Source organism: Pan troglodytes, chromosome 11 (genome assembly GCF_028858775.2).
Source record: "Pan troglodytes isolate AG18354 chromosome 11, NHGRI_mPanTro3-v2.0_pri, whole genome shotgun sequence".
Taxonomy (NCBI): domain Eukaryota; kingdom Metazoa; phylum Chordata; class Mammalia; order Primates; family Hominidae; genus Pan; species Pan troglodytes.
The window spans coordinates 17,539,340-17,555,704 of record NC_072409.2 but is presented as its reverse complement, the minus strand read 5'-3'; the positions used below and the strand labels follow the sequence as shown (position 1 = coordinate 17,555,704).

The 16,365-nt window shown below is 49.2% G+C and overlaps 1 protein-coding gene across 1 annotated transcript in view; it reads right to left on the bottom strand.

Moving 5' to 3' along the window:
• The window catches only part of PHF19 (PHD finger protein 19), a 45,976-nt gene extending 29,824 nt beyond the window's left edge, over positions 1–16,152 (bottom strand). Inside the window, exon 1 of the mRNA XM_063788391.1 lies at positions 16,020–16,152. The gene's annotated coding sequence lies outside the window, so the exon portion shown is untranslated. The remainder of the gene's footprint in view (positions 1–16,019) is intronic.
• Positions 16,153–16,365: the final 213 nt, after the last annotated feature.

Genomic DNA, 16,365 nt, shown 5'->3' with positions numbered 1-16,365 from the left:
GGGAATGCTGAGGCAGGAGAATGGCTTGAACCCAGGAGGCGGAGGTTACAGTGAGCCGATATCATGCCACTGCACTCCAGCCTGGGTGACAGAGCAAGACTCCATCTCAGAAAAAAACAAACAAACAAAAAACAAAGCAGGAGAGGTCTGGCCAAAGTCCTGCAGGAAAGACTCATTCAAGATGAAGTAGTAAATCAGCACATGAGCCATAAGTGGGTCCAGGCCTCTGCCCCTCCCCTGCCCAGAGATGTATGCCATGCCACTTTTGTCAGGTCCCCAGCAGTCCTCTTGAGTTTTTTAATTGCCAAAATTTATTTTAAAATCCTTCTGTTTGAGTGTTCCGTGACATGTGACCTTCTTATGAGTTTCAGAGGTAATCCCTGCCTGGGTGGAGGAATACCTAAGTGACCTTCAGGACCTCTTTCAGCTTGGAGAAGCGGAAATTCTGTTGCCAGAATTCCATGGCTCTTTAAAGCTAATCTTCACTCTTTTACAGCTCTCAGAAGGAACTCTCACGTCTGGCCTTTCTCTGTTGTCTGTTCTGCTCCCTGATTTTCGGCTTAAGTTGAGGCAATAGTTCCAAGAGGTTTAGCTGGGACCATTCAGATCTGTGTCTTATAGCTGCTTCTTCCAAGATTACAATTCAAAGTCCCAGATGCCTCCCCGTGCAGAGGAGAGGAAACATCTGGGCTGGAGCTGCACGGAGGGAGCCCAGCTGTGTGGGACATCCCTCAGGGTAGGAGCCTGTGAGCTGAGAGCTCTTCATTGCAGATGTGGTTCTAACCATCGGGGTCTGGATCTCACCCATGAGGCTTCGACAGGCCCCAGGCATGTGTGTGCAGGGAATCTGAACAGTCAGCCTGCAGGAAAGAGGCTCTGGGGAGTTATATGTGGCTGGTGTGGTGGCAAGCAGAGTTTGTATGGACACCGAACCAAAATAGAGAAATGCGAAGGCAGCTAGACAGAAAGTGGGTCGGGGGAAGCATTCCAAGGAACAGACCTCTGCAGCAAGGAGCTTGGTCTGTGCAGGTCACAGGGAAAGCAAAGAAAAACATAGGCTCAAACCACGAGTCATTTATTCACTCATCCTTCACGGCTAACCACAGCATTTAGCCATGCACTCCTGGTGTGACTATGGAGATCCCTTCCACAGCCAGATGACCCAATGTCAGCTGGAGTGTTTCCCACTCCAACGGCTGGTTCATCCAGCCTGTAGTCACCGCCCTCTGGCAGAGGCACCACTCTGGGCTGACCCCTCTGTGATGGTCAATTTTATATGTCCACATGACTAAGCTATCATACCTAGTTATTCAATCCGACATCAATCTAGGTGTCACTGTCAAGGCATCTTCGAAATGTGGTTAACATTTATCATCAGTTGACTTTAAGAAAAATTCCCTCGAGACCAGCCTGGCCAGCATGGTGAAACCCTGTCTCTACTAAAAATACAAAAAAATTAGCCGGGTGTGATTGCACACACCTATAGAGCTACCCGGGAGGCTGAGGCAGGAGAATTGCTTGAACCTGGGAGATGGAGGTTGCAATGAGGCGAGATTGCCCCACTGCACTCCAGCCTAGGTGACAGAGCCAGACTCTGTCTAAAAAAAAAAAAAAAGAAAAGAAAAGAAAAGAAAAAAGAAAATTACCCTCGATAGAGTGAGTAGGCCACAGCCAATCAGTGGAAGGCCTTAAGAGTAAAAACTAAGGTTTCTGGCTGGGTGCGGTGGCTCACATCTATAATCCCAGCACTTTGGGAGGCCAAGGTGGGCGGATCACCTGAGGTCAGGAGTTCAAGACCAGCCTGGCCAACATGGTGAAATCCTGTCTCTCCTAAAAATGCAAAATTAGCCAGTCGTGGTGGCGCGTGCCTGTAATCCCAGCTACTTGCGAGGCTGAGGCAGGAGAATCGCTTGAACCTGGGAGGCGGAGGTTGCAGTGAGCCGAGATCATGCCATTGCACTCCAGCCTGGGCAACAGAGTGAAACTCCATCTCAAAAACAAAAACAAAAACTGAGGTTTCCTGGAGAAAAGATTCTGTCTGAAGACTCAAGCATTAATTCCTGCTGAGTCGCCAGCCTGCTGGCCTGCCCTATAGATTTTGGACTTGCCAGCTCCCACAATCATGCAAATTAATTTCTTAAATACATCTGTTTATGAACAAACAAACACACACACACACACAGATGGTCCCTGAATGATGATGGTATGCCTTATGATTTTTTGGCTTTACGATGGTGCAAAAGCTATATGCATTCAGTAGAAATCATACTATGATATTTGGTAGGTTAGGTATATTAAATGCATCTTCCACTTATGGTATTGGAGAAGCCCCATCGTAAGTGGACAAGCATCTGTATACATACCTAGTGTATCTCCCATTGGTTCTGCTTCTCCAGGGACTGACCGACCCACCTTCCTTCACAGTCCTTGAGAATGGAGCTCGTCCCCTGAGCACCTAATGACACACGTGCACATCTCTTGATTCCTTGTCCTCTTGCAAGTCCCCACACGTCTGTCGCCCAGACTGGAGTGTAGTCGCGCGATCTCAGCTCACCGCAACCTCTGCCTCCCAGGTTCAAGCGATTCTCCTGCCTCAGCCTCCCAAGTAGCTGGGACTACAGGCATGCGCCGCCACCACTCCTGGATAATTTTTGTATTTTTTTAGTAGAGAGGGGGGTTTCACCATGTTGGTCAGGCTGGTCTCGAACTCCTGACCTCAAATGATCTGCCCACCTCGGCCTCCCAAAGTGCTGGGATTACAGGCGTGAGCCACCGCGCCTGGCCCAGCCTCCTTCTTCACACTCATGACCCTTAAAAGGCTAGAAGCTCCCAGATGGGAATGGAATTGCAGGGAGAACAAGCTTGGTGGCAGCTCGAAGAGCTGAGAGGTGTGGAACCCAGCACTGAGCCGTGAGCTTATGTCTGCCTTTCAGCATGCAGGCAGCAACCTGGACAACTGGGTCTATCTGCTGTGATAATTCTCAGGCCTTGGCAAGAGAGGCTATGCCAATATTTTCATGGCACCCAAAAATGGTTTTCCTGGGAAGAAACTCCTTGGTCAGTGTCCACAGCACCAGGGGAGGTGGCTATTTCCTGCCATCTCTGTAAACAGGATGGAGACCAAGGGCCTTGTATCAGTTGGAATTCTTGATTATGAGCAACCAGGACCAACTCTGTCCATCCAAAGCAAAAGGGGGACTTTCTGGAGGGTAGTGAAGGTACACAGAATGAACAAGAGGCTGGAGAACAGGCTTGGACAAAGGGCAGGACCAAGAGAGGAATTCTGGCCAAGGGAAGGCTGCAGGCACAGTCTGATCCAGGGTTCTCTACTGTGGGTGAGTGATCATCTCCAAGGGTCCCCTCACCACTCACTCAAGAGTCAGCCCCAAGAACGATTATCTGATTGGCTAGTGTTGCATTTTCCATGTGCCTGTCCACTAGCCAGGCAGGATAAGATGCCATGGAAGGATTTAGCTCCACTAGGATTTCACAGTGATGGTGGCCTTGGGAGGTGGGTGCTAGTTTTATCCTTCCTCAAAATGGGGAGCTCTTCCAAAAAGGAACCAGAATTTTAAGGTGGGGGTGGATGCTGGACAGATCATAAGTGACAGCTAAACCTCTTGGAGCTATTGCCCACCTTAGGCCAATAACAGATGAGGCCAGGCGCGATGGCACACGCTTGTAATCCCAGCACTTTAGGAGGCTGAGGCGGGCGGATCACGAGGTCAGGAGTTTGAGACCAGCCTTGCCAATATGGTGAAATCCCGTCTCCATTATAAATACAAAAATTAGCTGGGCATGGTGGCAGGCGCCTGTAGTCCCTGCTACTCGGGAAGCTGAGGCAGAAGAATCACTTGAACCTGGGAGGCGGAGGTTGCAGTGAGCCGAGATCATGCCATTGTACTCTGGCCTGGGCAACAGAGCAAGTCTCCATCTCAAAAACAAACAAACAAACAAACAAAAAAAACAAAAAAAAACAAAAAGGACCAAGGTAGCCTGGGCGCAGTGACTCATGCCTGTAATTCCAGCACAGGAATTGGGAGGCCGAGGTAGGAAGATCCTTTGAGCCTGGGAGTTCAAGGCCAGCCTGGGCTACATGGTGAAACCCTGTCTCTACGAAAAATTAAAAAATTAGCCTGGTGTGGTGGCAGGCACCTGTAGTCCCAGCTACTCAGGAGGCTGAGTTGGGAGGACCAATTGAGCCTGGGAGGTTGAGGCTGCCTTCAGTGAGCCATGATTGTGCCATTGCACTCTGGCCTGGGTGACAGAGCAAGACCCTGTCTTGAAAAAAAGAAAGAGAGAGAGAGAGAGAGAAAGAAAAGAGAAAGAAGAAAGGAAGAAAGAATGAAAGAAAGAAAGAGAGAGAGAGAAAGAAAAAAGAGAAAAAGAAAGAAAGAACGAACAAGAAAGAAAGAGAGGAAGGAAGGAAAGAGTGGACAGGCTCTAGGATCTGGACTGGACTTGGACTTAGAATCTGGACTTGGACAACCTAAGGTCAGGTTCTGCCATGTATTAAGCAATGTGGATAATAATGGCACCCACAGCTCACAAAATTGCATGTGAAAACACTTTGTAAACTATAAAGTATTTTGAGCCCTGGAGGGCAGTGGGGATGGGACCATCATGCCTCAGGCAGCTTCTCATCTCAGTGCCCAGCTCAAGACCTGGCACCCAGTAAATGTCCCATAAGTGTTTGCTGAGTGAATAGATAAACAAGTGATTATCATCATCCTTTTAACTTGATCATCAGCTTTGCAGAAGAAAAACAGGCAGATGCTGTTGGACCCTGATTCAGGTTTTGTGAGCTGAGGCCTCACAAATAAGCCTGCTTTTTTTTTTTTTTTTTCCTGTTAACGCTTTTGACGTTTTCATTTTAATATGTGAAACCTGGCTACTTGTCTCAGGGAGAGTTTATGGAAAAAAAGCTTCCAGCTGGCTTTGGGCAGCCCATAAAAATGTACTGAAATGTCTAACTTTGACCAGTTAGAAATTAGGAGCTGTTGGGGGATGGAGGCCGGTGACGCCACTCGCCCTGGTGAGGCCACTGAATTTCAGTAATTAGCTCTCTGGGCAGGAGGACTCGCTCCTAATTCCTTCCTGGTTCCGAGTCAAAGGATGAGGCCCTGAATCTGTTAAAGAGAAACCACAGCTTTCAGATAACAGACAAACACATCTTTAACACACGCAATCTTTGATTCAAATGATTTCAAAGGGCATGGGGGAGGGAAGGGTTTTTGTGAGCTTTAACCGAAGCAGCTCATCAGAATGTCAGCTCTCCAAATCCTATCCCTCCCTTAGCTCAAGTCTGACCTCCTCCAGGAAGCCCTCCTTGGTAACCCCAGCCCATCACAGGTTTGTTCATCCACACGACTCCTTGCTTTAAAACTCTCCAGAGGGTCTGCCTAACTTCATGGTCAAGTTCAATCTCCTTAGTTTGGCATACAAGGCCCTTTGTGATCTGACACCTTCTCACCTGTGTAGCCTCTTCTACTCTCCACCCCCACCCTTTAACCCAAGTGTGACAAACAACCTTCACCCCTCTCCCCAGAATTTGGGCCTCAGAGCCTTGGACTGTGTTTTTGCCTTGATGGGGATTTTCCTTCCCCTTCGTCATGTGGCTGGATAGTCCTTATTCCCAAAACTCACCCCAAGCCTCTCCTGCAGGGGTGGGGAGAGATTGAGCCCCCAGGGCTGGGTTAGGTATCCCTGCTCATGCCCCAGAGCACCCAGGTTTCTGCTCATCACACTTAATGTAAGGATCCATTTACTCATCTGTCTCTCCCGTCCTCTTCCCTTCTCTCCCCTCCTCTCCCCTCCTTTCCCCTTCTTCTCCTCTCCTTCCCTCCCCTCCCCTCCCTGAGGAACTTGGTCCAGCTACAATCAATATCTAGAGAAGGTATTGGCCTAGAGAACCTTGCTCAATCTTAAGCCTGCACACCTGCCATACCTTGGGATCACCCCGGGAACCTTAACATGCTGATGCCTGTGTTCTTATCTTCAGAGACTCTGGTTTGATTGGCCTGGATGTGGCCTAGGCATGGGGTGAAGAGTGTGGGTTGAAAAGCTTCCCGGGTGGTTCAAGGTGCAGCCCAGGTGGAGCGCCACCATAATTTACAGCACACGACTCAAGACCCACCCAGCCACTTAGAGGAGCTGCACTCCAGGCACCTCGGAGAGTATAACCTTGAACTCAGAACCCCACTATATTTGCCATATTTGTTGTGTTGAAAGAAAACTAGTCATCTGTTTATCTGAGTCAGTAGCATTGAGCAGCTGTATAGTCCCCCACAGGCCCCACCCAGTCTTCCGTGCTTGTTAGGAGAGACGGAAGCCTCACAGTCACCTGTTAGAAGGATGCCTGTCTGAGCCCCACCCCAAATCCAAGGAGCCAGACCAGGGACCCTGTGCTATAAACAAGTCTCCTGGTGATCCTTCTGCACACAAATGTGCCAGGGCTCAAAACATCCTAAAACAGGCTGCAAACCCCTGACGCCTTGCAGAGCCAGGTAGGAAAGTTCAAAGCAAAGAAAGGCCTCCAGGGGACCATGCGGGGACTGGAAAACAACTGGCTCTAGCAAATTCTTGTCCTTTGGGAATGTGGGCCCCATGTTGTCAAGTCCCTCTTTTTAAAAAAGAGAATGCCAAAAAATCTGAATTTTTAAAAAGGTGAAACTTGTTTAAAGCTGACAACTAATTCAAGCCATTTAAGTACACAGCTCAGACCAAACAAAACTTACCTGGGACCTGAATTTAGCATCTATTACCAATGTTTGCGGCAAACCCCACACGTGGATGAAGCTAGAGGGTGGTGTGCTTGCCTGGCCTTGTCTCGGCTCTCTCTTTTTTGAGCTGTTTTCCTGCTATGGGACTTGGGCCAGCACGGAGTAGGAGTGGGGAGGCGGTGGGGAGCGGGTACAGGAAACGGCCCCTGAGACTTGTGCCGTACGTGCAATTGGGAGGCTGTTTGGGGACATTGTTCCTTACATTTAACAGTATTCTCTTCATGCCAACTCTCTAAAAAAATACCTCTCAGGTCTCAGGGCCTAATAGAGTTTTGATTTGCCTCAGCAATGGTGTGCCAGTGTCTTATGGACACTGAATTGCGTGGGATCAAGTTTTAGCTGCTAGAAAGGTCAGAGGGCAATTTGTGGCCTGTCCCCATGGCATATAGGACCTCAAGGTCCACACTTGTATACCTGTCATTCCTGGGTGCTTCTGACCTTTCCAACTTTTGTTTTTCGTTTGATGCTTGTCACATGACCACTCCTATAAAATTTTATTCTTGTATATCAAATAAAGTTAAGTGCTTTCTGAAATAAGGCATGCTATAAATAAATAAGCCCATAAAAATAGTAAGTGCTGAAAAAAAGGGTTACTGAATACATGACTACTTGAATGATTCATTTTGTGGTTGCACACAGGGCCTTGCACAGAGCAGGTGTTCAGGAAATGAGGGCAGGATGGTAGAGTGGAAAGCAGCAGTTTAGAGATGGAAAGACAATAGCCCTGCCATTTCCTAGCGACTGGGACCTTAGCCAAGCTGTTTAACCTTTCTTAGCCTCAGTTTCCTCGTCTGTACAATGGGGACAATCTCAGTGCCACCTTATCAGAGTTGCTGGGAGGATTGAGTAAGATGATGTAAAGTGCCTAGCATGTAACAGGTACTTAATAAGTGGCAGCTGTGATTATTTCAACACCAGAAATACCCTCATCTATGAATGTCATTGTTAAATGACTTAGTAAAGGCAGTAATGTGTGCAACATGAGTGAGGACGCTCTCCCTTTGCTCAAGCCAGCTAGAGTGTGACAGAGAAACCACATGGATTCACTGGGTCAATAAAATGGGGAGGCCTTCCAGAAGCTCTCGATTCCCTCAGCTCCTTGTCCCAGGTCTCTGCTCCCCTCCACACCAGGGCCCCTCTGATTATAGCAGTGATGGCAGGTGGCTCCCTGTCTGAGTGTGGCTGCCCCATCACTCCCCTCTCAGCATGCTTATGTGCTAAAGACCCTGTCCTGTCTGCCCGCGTCATCCAATCTCTAGCCCTAGCCCTGTACATTCCCTTTCTGGAAGCCTCTGGCAGTTTTCTGCAAGCTTCCCAGTCCCTTCCCCAGCCCTGACTGATCCCTCTCCTGGTCATCACTTAAGTGAGCAAATTCATCTTTGAACGGTTCCTTGACCTTTTGCTTGACAGATGCACACATGCTTTAGAAAGCACACGTCACGCAGTGCACAGGAGGTGCACTCAGAGATGACTGAATGTAGTGTCTGGGGCTCACTCCCTCTGAGGGTTGGACACCAGGCAGACAGTCAGGAAAGCAACTCTGTAATACTGTTACGAGGGAGAAAATACATCATATAGATCCCTGCGATGGAAGGTGGTCTATGGTGAGTTGTAGGTTTCCCTAAGGGCCTAAAATTTATTCATAAGAGGCACTGTTGCATAGGGCAGTGGTTCTCAAAGTGTAGCTCCAGACCTGGAGCATCAGCCTAGACTGGGAGCTCTTATAAATGCAAAATCTCCAGCCTCACTCCAGAACTACTGACTCAGACCATGTGGGGCCCACCCAGCGCTCCCAGTTTTCACAAGCCCAGGGGTGATCCCATGCAGGGCCGGTTTTTGGACCACTGGAATGGTGGATTCATTCGGAACCTGTCACCTCATCTGTCAACAGGGACGACCCTAATCATGGCAGTGGCTTCTGGAAGGGCCACGAGATGAACGTGGGAAGCCTACCTGGCACGTGGTTGGTGCTGAGCCACCGTCCCCTAAGACTGATCACCCACTACCTTTGGAGGGTCAGCTACCGCCTGGCGCTGTTCTCTGTCAGTCATGGAACCCAAGATAAGGGCTCCAGCAGAAAGGAGAAACAGGATGGAGGTCAGGGAAAGCTGATCTGAAACTTAGGCTAAGGCCCTGAATGCCAACCTTAGGACCTCTCTTTGCCTCTGTCTGCGGCGGAGACTCACATGTTTCCATTACTTTTCTGTAATACAACAAAGCAACGGAATCCTTGGGATTCTGGCCATCCCGGGGGTACCTCCCGGGTCCGTGGCGGGGCAAGCGCTTTTTCCACGACGCCCCCCACCCGCCTCGTCTGCTTTGGCCGCGCTCCCGCGAAGGCCGCGGCGGGAGGCCCCTGATAGGGCGCGCAGGCCCCGGCTGCCAAGAGAAGGCCGGGCGCGGGCCAGGAGCCGGCGCCTGCGAGCCAGGGCAGCCCCGCGCGTTTGGAATGCGAGCGCCGCTCAATGCGTTCCATATGGTGGCGGCGCGGGCCCACCCGGCCGCCCGCGGCTCCCCAGCCTCGCACCCGCCCCGCGGGTTCTTGTCGGTCTCCCGGACCCACCTGGGCGCTGGGATAGGGACCACGGATTACCAAGACCAGCATAGTGCAGGGCACGTAGGAGGCATCCGGAGGCTTTGATGAATGAATGCTAAATACACGACTTACTGGTAGAAGGCGTCAGAGAGTCGACTCCTTAAATAACCCAGCACACAGTCCGCCAGCCTCGGCTCCACCAAAAATCGATGGGAGACTGCCATGGGCGAGGACCTTCTCTTGTATTTGTGTAATCCCAGTCCCAGATCCCCGACTGGTCAGGGACTTTGTTCTCCAGCTTTGCCCAAGATGACAGTTGGGCTCAGAGCTGGTGATGTGACTTGCCCAAAGTCACACAGGTAGCAAGTAGCACGTCGGGATTTGAATCCGGGTTAAAGGACTCCAGTCCAGTGCTCTTGCTATCCAAACTCCAGAGGGAGGGGACCCTGCTGACACCTTAATCTACCCTGGCCTCCCTGGAGGCTTTTCTCATTGGAATCCCAGAGTTACTAAGACTTATAAAGGACAGAACTGTCCCCTTAATCCCAGGCATGGTGGCTAATGCCAGTAATCCTAGCACTTAGGGATGGAGAGGTGGGAGGATGGATTCAGCCTGAGTTCGAGACCAGCCTGCAAAACATAGCAAGATCCCGTCTCAAAAAAATAAAAAATATGCCAGGGTGACAAAGAGAAACTCTGTCTCAAAAGAAAAAAAAAGATAAAATAAGAAAACAAAAAACAAAAACAACAAAAAAAAACCCAAAACAAAGCATAGAACCCCCCAATAAGCTCTACTCTGCTCCCCCTCTCCCAGGGTTTTGAGCTTTAAATTTAAGGACAAGTGATTGCCTTAAAGAGAAGCCTGTGACTTTCATGTTGCGTTTATCTAATTAGCTATAATGGCACTTTTTTTTTTTTCTTTTTGAGTCAAGTTCTTACCAAGTCTGGAGTGCAGTGATGCTATCTTGGCTCACTGCAGCCTCGACCTCCTGGGCTCAAGTGATTCTCCTGCCTCAGCCTCTCGAGTAGCTGGGACTACAGGCATGCACCACCACGCCCAGCTAATTTTTGTATTTTTAGTAGAGATGGGGTTTCACCATGTTGGCCAGGCTGGTCTTGAATTCCTGACCTCAAGTGATCTGCCTGCCTCATCCTCCCAAAGTGCTGGGATTACAGTTGTGAGCCACTGCGCCTGGCCGAATTATACACTTTAAGTGGGTAAATTGTATGGTGTGTGAATTGCATCTTTAAAAAGCTGTTACCAAAAAACTCCAAGCTTTGCTGCTCCTCACTAGCCATGTGACCCTGAAGAGTGACCTCACCTCTCTGAGCCTCAGTTTCTTTATCTGTAAAATGGGCAGGATAAAAGTAGCTGCCTCAGGAGGTTGTTGTGAGGTTTTAAGGGGAGGAATTATGTAACAAGTTAGCATGGTACTTGATATACAATAAAACCTTGATAAATAATAACACTAGCTAGTGTTTACTGAGGGCTCACTCGTACCTGGCACTCTGCTAAGCTCTTAGGTCCATGATCTCATTTAATCCTCTAACCACTCTCATGCCAATTGTGTAGTGGAGGAGACCAAAGCTTGGACAGATGAGGCACGGATTAGAACCCTGAAGCTTGGGTTCTGAACCATGAGACAGTGTTGGTTTTCGTGTAGTTTTGTATGTTTGTATGGCTCTTTTAAATTACTGTAAACCACTTCATTTGGAGATGTTGCGTTGCACACCCTGAAATGAAGTTTCATCTACTTATCCACCTCCTTCCAAATCGATTGGTTCCCTTTCTCTTGTGTAGACTACTTTATAAGGTATAAAACACCCCCACTGAAAGGCTGCACAAGACCTGGCATCTGCCCAGAGTGTAGTGGGCAGGGCCCACAGCCCACCCCTGTGAAGTGTTAGGCCTTTGGGAAGAAGGCCCAGGCTAGATGACTTGCTTCCAAGCCCCAGCGCTGCCACCTCCTAGCTTGTAGAGACCTCCTCGCCTTGGTCTCGTCATCTGCAAATATGCGGATTACGATCATATGTACTTGCCAGGGATATTGGGAGCTTGCTCACAGGCTCTCAGAAGCCCCAGAGCCTCACAATCGAGTTCTCCTGAGACCCCCATTGGCAGGGAGATGGCAGTCCTGGGGCTGGCCCACGCCCAGCAAGCTCCCCAGCCAGCTGTGCTGAGGCGGCAAGTGCTAAAAATAACAGTCACGTCTTGCAGGGACACAGGCTGGCCCAGAGGCAGATGGGAGTCGGGGAGGAAGTGGTGGGGATGCACCACCAGGACTCTCCACCTGCAGTGTGAAGATATGTGGGTGTGTATGGGGGATGATTCCTTTACCCAGTGCAAGGCCCCTAACTATAAAGGAGCTTGGTTTCAGGTCACATGGGGTGGGTGGGGCCTGTTCCCTGTAGCCAAGGCACTGAAAAAGTCCTCTAGTGCTGTCCAGTGGAAATATTACATGACCTGCATATGTAATTCTAAATTTTCTAGTAGCCATATTAGAAGAAAACAAGAAGCAGATGAAACGAATTTTAATATACTTTAACCTATCAAATTTTTTTTATCATTTCAACATGTCATCAATATAAAAATACGAATGAAATATTAAATTCTCAGCCGGGCATGGTGGCTCACACCTGTAATCCCAGCAGCTTGGCAGGCCGAGGCCGGCGGATCACTTGAGGTCAGGATTTCGAGACCAGTCTGGCCAACGTGGTGAAACCCCGTCTCTGCAAAAATACAAAAAATGAGCCGGGTGTGGTGGCGGGCCCCTGTAGTCCCAGCTACTCGGGAGGCTGAGGCAGGAGACTCACTTGAGCCTGGAAGGCAGAGGTTGCAGTGAGCTGAGGTCGCATCACTGCACTCCAGCCTGGGCGACGGAGTGAGACCCCGTCTCAAAAAAAAAAAAAAAAAAAATTAAATTCTCTTTCTGATACTAAGTCTTTGAAATCTGGTGTATATTTCAGACAGAGCTTTGGATCAGCCACATTTCACGTGTTGTGTGAGTTTCAAACAATCTCTCTGAGATTGTTCGTTTTGAGATGAAGTCTTGCTCTGTCTCCCAGGCTGGAGTGCAATGGCACGATCTCAGTTCACTGCAATCTCCGCCTCCTGGGTTCAAGCGATTCTCCAGCCTTAGCCTCCCAAGTAGGTGGGACTGCAGGCACCTGCCACTACACCCAACTAATTTTTGTATTTTTAGTAGAGATGGGGTTTTGCCATGTTGGCCAGGCTGGTCTCGAACTCCTGACCTCAGGCGATCCTCCTGCCTTGGCCTCCCAAAGTGCTGGGATTACAGGCATGAGCCACCACCTCCGGCCCTGAGATTGTTTTTTCATCTATAAAGTCAGGAAAATAATACTTTCCTCTGAGGTCTGTTATCAGTATTGTGATACTTGCAAGAAAAGCGTATGCTCAACAAATGAGTGCTATCATCATTTTATCATGGCTATTTAAACAAATTAATGTGCAGTCTGTTCAGAACTAAAACTGGATGTCACAGCTGATAGCTGTTTTTGTACTTTTCCCACAACATTATGCTGCTTCTAGTCATGAATCAAATCACTGGACTTAAGGGTTTGAACCTGGCATAAACTGATCTTGGTTCAAGTCCTGGCTCCTGGTGCTTGTGTGACCTTGGGTGAGTGATTTTTTACCCCTTGAAGACTGGGTGTTCTCTACTATAAAACAGAGATGATAATAATCACACCTTCCTGATGGGTTTTTTATGAAAGTTTCATGGAGCGATGTAGGTAGAGCCTGCCGTGCCGTGTCTGGCACTAGCTAAGCACTCCATGATTGTTTAAGATTATCTTATTCTGGCCAGGCTCGGTGGCTGTCTCTGCTAAAAATACAAAAATTAGCCAGGTGTGGTGGCAGGCGCCTGTAATCCCAGATACTTGGGAGTCTGAGGCAGGAGAATCTCTTGAACCCAGGAGGCAGAGGTTGCAGTGAGCCAAGATTGGACCACTGCACTCCAGCCTGGGCGACACAACGAGACTCAGTCTCAAAGAAAAAAAAAAAAAAAAGGCCAGGCGCAGTGGCTCACACCTGTAATCCCAGCACTTTGGGAAGCTAAGGCAAGTGGATCATGAGGTCAGGAGATCGAGACCATCCCGGCTAACATGGTGAAACCCTGTCTTTACTAAAAAGTACAGAAAATTAGGGCATGGTGGTGGGCGCCTGTAGTCCCAGCTACTCAGGAGGCTGAAGCAGGAGAATGGTGTGAACCCAGGAGGCAGAGCTCGCAGTGAGCCGAGATCACGCCACTGCACTCCAGCCTGGGCGACAGAGCAAGACTCCATCTCAAAAAAAAAAAAAAAGATAAAAAGATTATGTTATTCTTACACTGGCACCCCCACAGTGGACAAAGCAAGTGGCTTCTGCAATTGGCATCCTTACGACAACATGGTGAGGTTAGAATTTTCACTCTCATGGCAGAAGTAGAAGCTGAGGCTTAGTTAGCCTCTGCTCTGGAGCTCAGTAGAGGAAAGTAGATGCTGTTTGTCTCACTGGGGCTAAGCTTTTCTGAATGCAGAGGCTGTTTTACTCTCCCCAGCCCAGGCTGTGAGCACAGTGTCCTGCCCACAAGCTTCTAAATCCATCAGCTCCTCCAGTCCCACAAGGCAAATCCCCTCCTCAGTTCCCCCAGGGTGAGTCCCAGCATGACACTGGTGCAGGACACTGCCCTTCCATGCCTCAGTTTCTCCATCTAAAAACAGTTGTGATCATTTCAGCCCTGGCGTTGGTATCAAAAGACCCGAGTGTGAATGTTGAGTTGGAATGGCCTTGAGCAACTGACTTTTCTTTTTTTTTGAGACAGAGTCTTGCTCTGTCACCCAGGCTGAAGTGCAGTGGCACAAGCTCGGCTCTCTGCAACCTCCACCTCCTGGGTTCAAGTGATTCTCCTGCCTCAGCCCCCCGAGTAGCTGGGGTTACAGGCATGGGCCACCATGCCCAGTTAAGTTTTGTATTTTTGGTAGAGACAGGGTTTCGCCATGTTGGCCAGGCTGGTCTTGAACTTCTGACCTCAGGTTATCTGCCCGCCTCAGCCTCCCAAAGTGCTGGGATTACAGGCGTGAGCCACCGCACCCGGCCTTGACTTCATTTTCTTAGTTTCTGTGTCTTTGCCTGGAAGAAGGGGCTAATGGTAGAATGTGATAACAGGATGTTAAGTGAAAAGGGAGAGCCCCAAACAGTAATCAATATGATTCTAATTACATTTTTAAAAGTCAATCTACATGTATGTGTTTGTATCTACTTTCTCAAAAATGCAAAGAAAATCAACCAAAATGTTCCCAGTAGTACTCTCTGGACACTGGGCTCATGGGTGATTTTTGCTTTCTTCTCTATATGACTTTTGTACTTTCCTGGTTTTTCTTTTATTTTCCTTTTTTGGACAGGGTCTTGCTCTGTCACCCAGGCTGAAGTGCAATGATGTGATCACAGCTCACTGCAGCCTCCAACTCCTGGGCTCAAGGGATCCTCCTATCTCAGCCTCTTGAGTAGCTGGGAGTGCAGGCATATGGCACCATGCCCAGCTAATTTTCAGTTTTTCTATAGAGACGGGATCTTGCTATGTTGCCCAGGCTGGTCTTAAATTCTTGGCCTCAAGCAATCCTCCTGCCTTGGCTTCCCAAGTGCTGGGATTAGAAGCGTGAGCCATTGTGCTTGGCCTAGTTTTTCTATAATGACTATGTGTCTCTTACAATCAGGAATTAGTAATTGAAGGCATAAATAATAGTTGCCCTTACTGCCCAGGGTTGCCTGAGGATTGCCTGTGGACACCCATGAGGTGGCCTCTGTGAGCAAGCTTGTATGGCACTGACTGCTTGCCCTGCCCTCCTGGGGTGCTGCCAGGCTGGCATCAGTAGGTACCACAGGGCTTGCCCTTTGGCTGGGGGTAGAGGGACCTACTGCCTCCATGAAGATATGATCTCATCGAAGCTGAAGATTTCACCCAGAAAGGAGAGGAAGGAAAGAAACTGGAAGCAAATACCTGATTTCTTTTTTTTGTTTGTTTGAGACAGAGTCTCGCTCTGTCTCCCAGGCTGGAGTGCAGTGCTGCAACCTCAGCTCACTGCAACCTCTGCCTTCCGGGTTCAAGCAATTCTCCTGCCTCAGCCTCCCGAGTAGCTGGGACTATGGCATGTGCCACCATGCCCAGCTATTTTTTTTGTATTTTTAGTAGAAACAGGGTTTCACTATGTTGGTCAGGCTGGTCTCGAATTCCTGACCTCAGATGATCCACCCACCTTGGCCTCCCAAAGTGCTGGGATTACAGGTGTGAGCCACCACACCCAGCTGCAAATACCTGATTTCTAATGCCAGTCCCATCCCTGCCTCCTTGGGCCAAGCACTTGGCTTTTCTGGCCTTAGTTTCGTAATCTGTAAAAGAGGATTAAAGGGTGCTTGCCACACCGTTGAGGGAAGGGGTTGCATGTAGCCCCTCGGACCCTAGGCTCATTTGGATTAGGAGTCACAGAAACCAAGTAAGGAGTGCACCTTATGGCCAGACCCAGGGAGCCGGCAGCACCTGGTATTCTAAGTGCACTTCAGGGGCTGTTAAGTGATGAGGATCAGATGTTCCTCCCATCCAGCAGGAAGCAGGGGAAGGTTCTGATGCCCCAGTCAAGTCTGACTGGCCGTTGGGGGCGAAAGGTGTGACTGAAGCACTGACAAGGTGGGTGGAGGCACTAACCTGTAACACCTCCTCTGGCTTGGAAAGTTTTGCTTCATCAACTACAGCTGGAACCTCCTGGGGCAAGGCAGAAGGGCCAGAACAGGGAGGTCTTCTACTGAGGGGCTGTCATCGATGTCCTGAGACATTTGTGGAGCTTCTGGTATACACAGTGCAGACAGTTTCCCCTGAGAAGCTGATTGTCTAAAAGTGACACAAACCCTCTTCCCTGCCACGTGCCCCCGAAACGCCCATCAGAAACCTGAATGGCTTCCCGTTGCCAAGTGAAGCATCCTCACCCTGTACATTAGAACCCCCTGCGGAGACTTCATCCTAATGCTCAGGCTTTATCACTTACGGGGGTGAG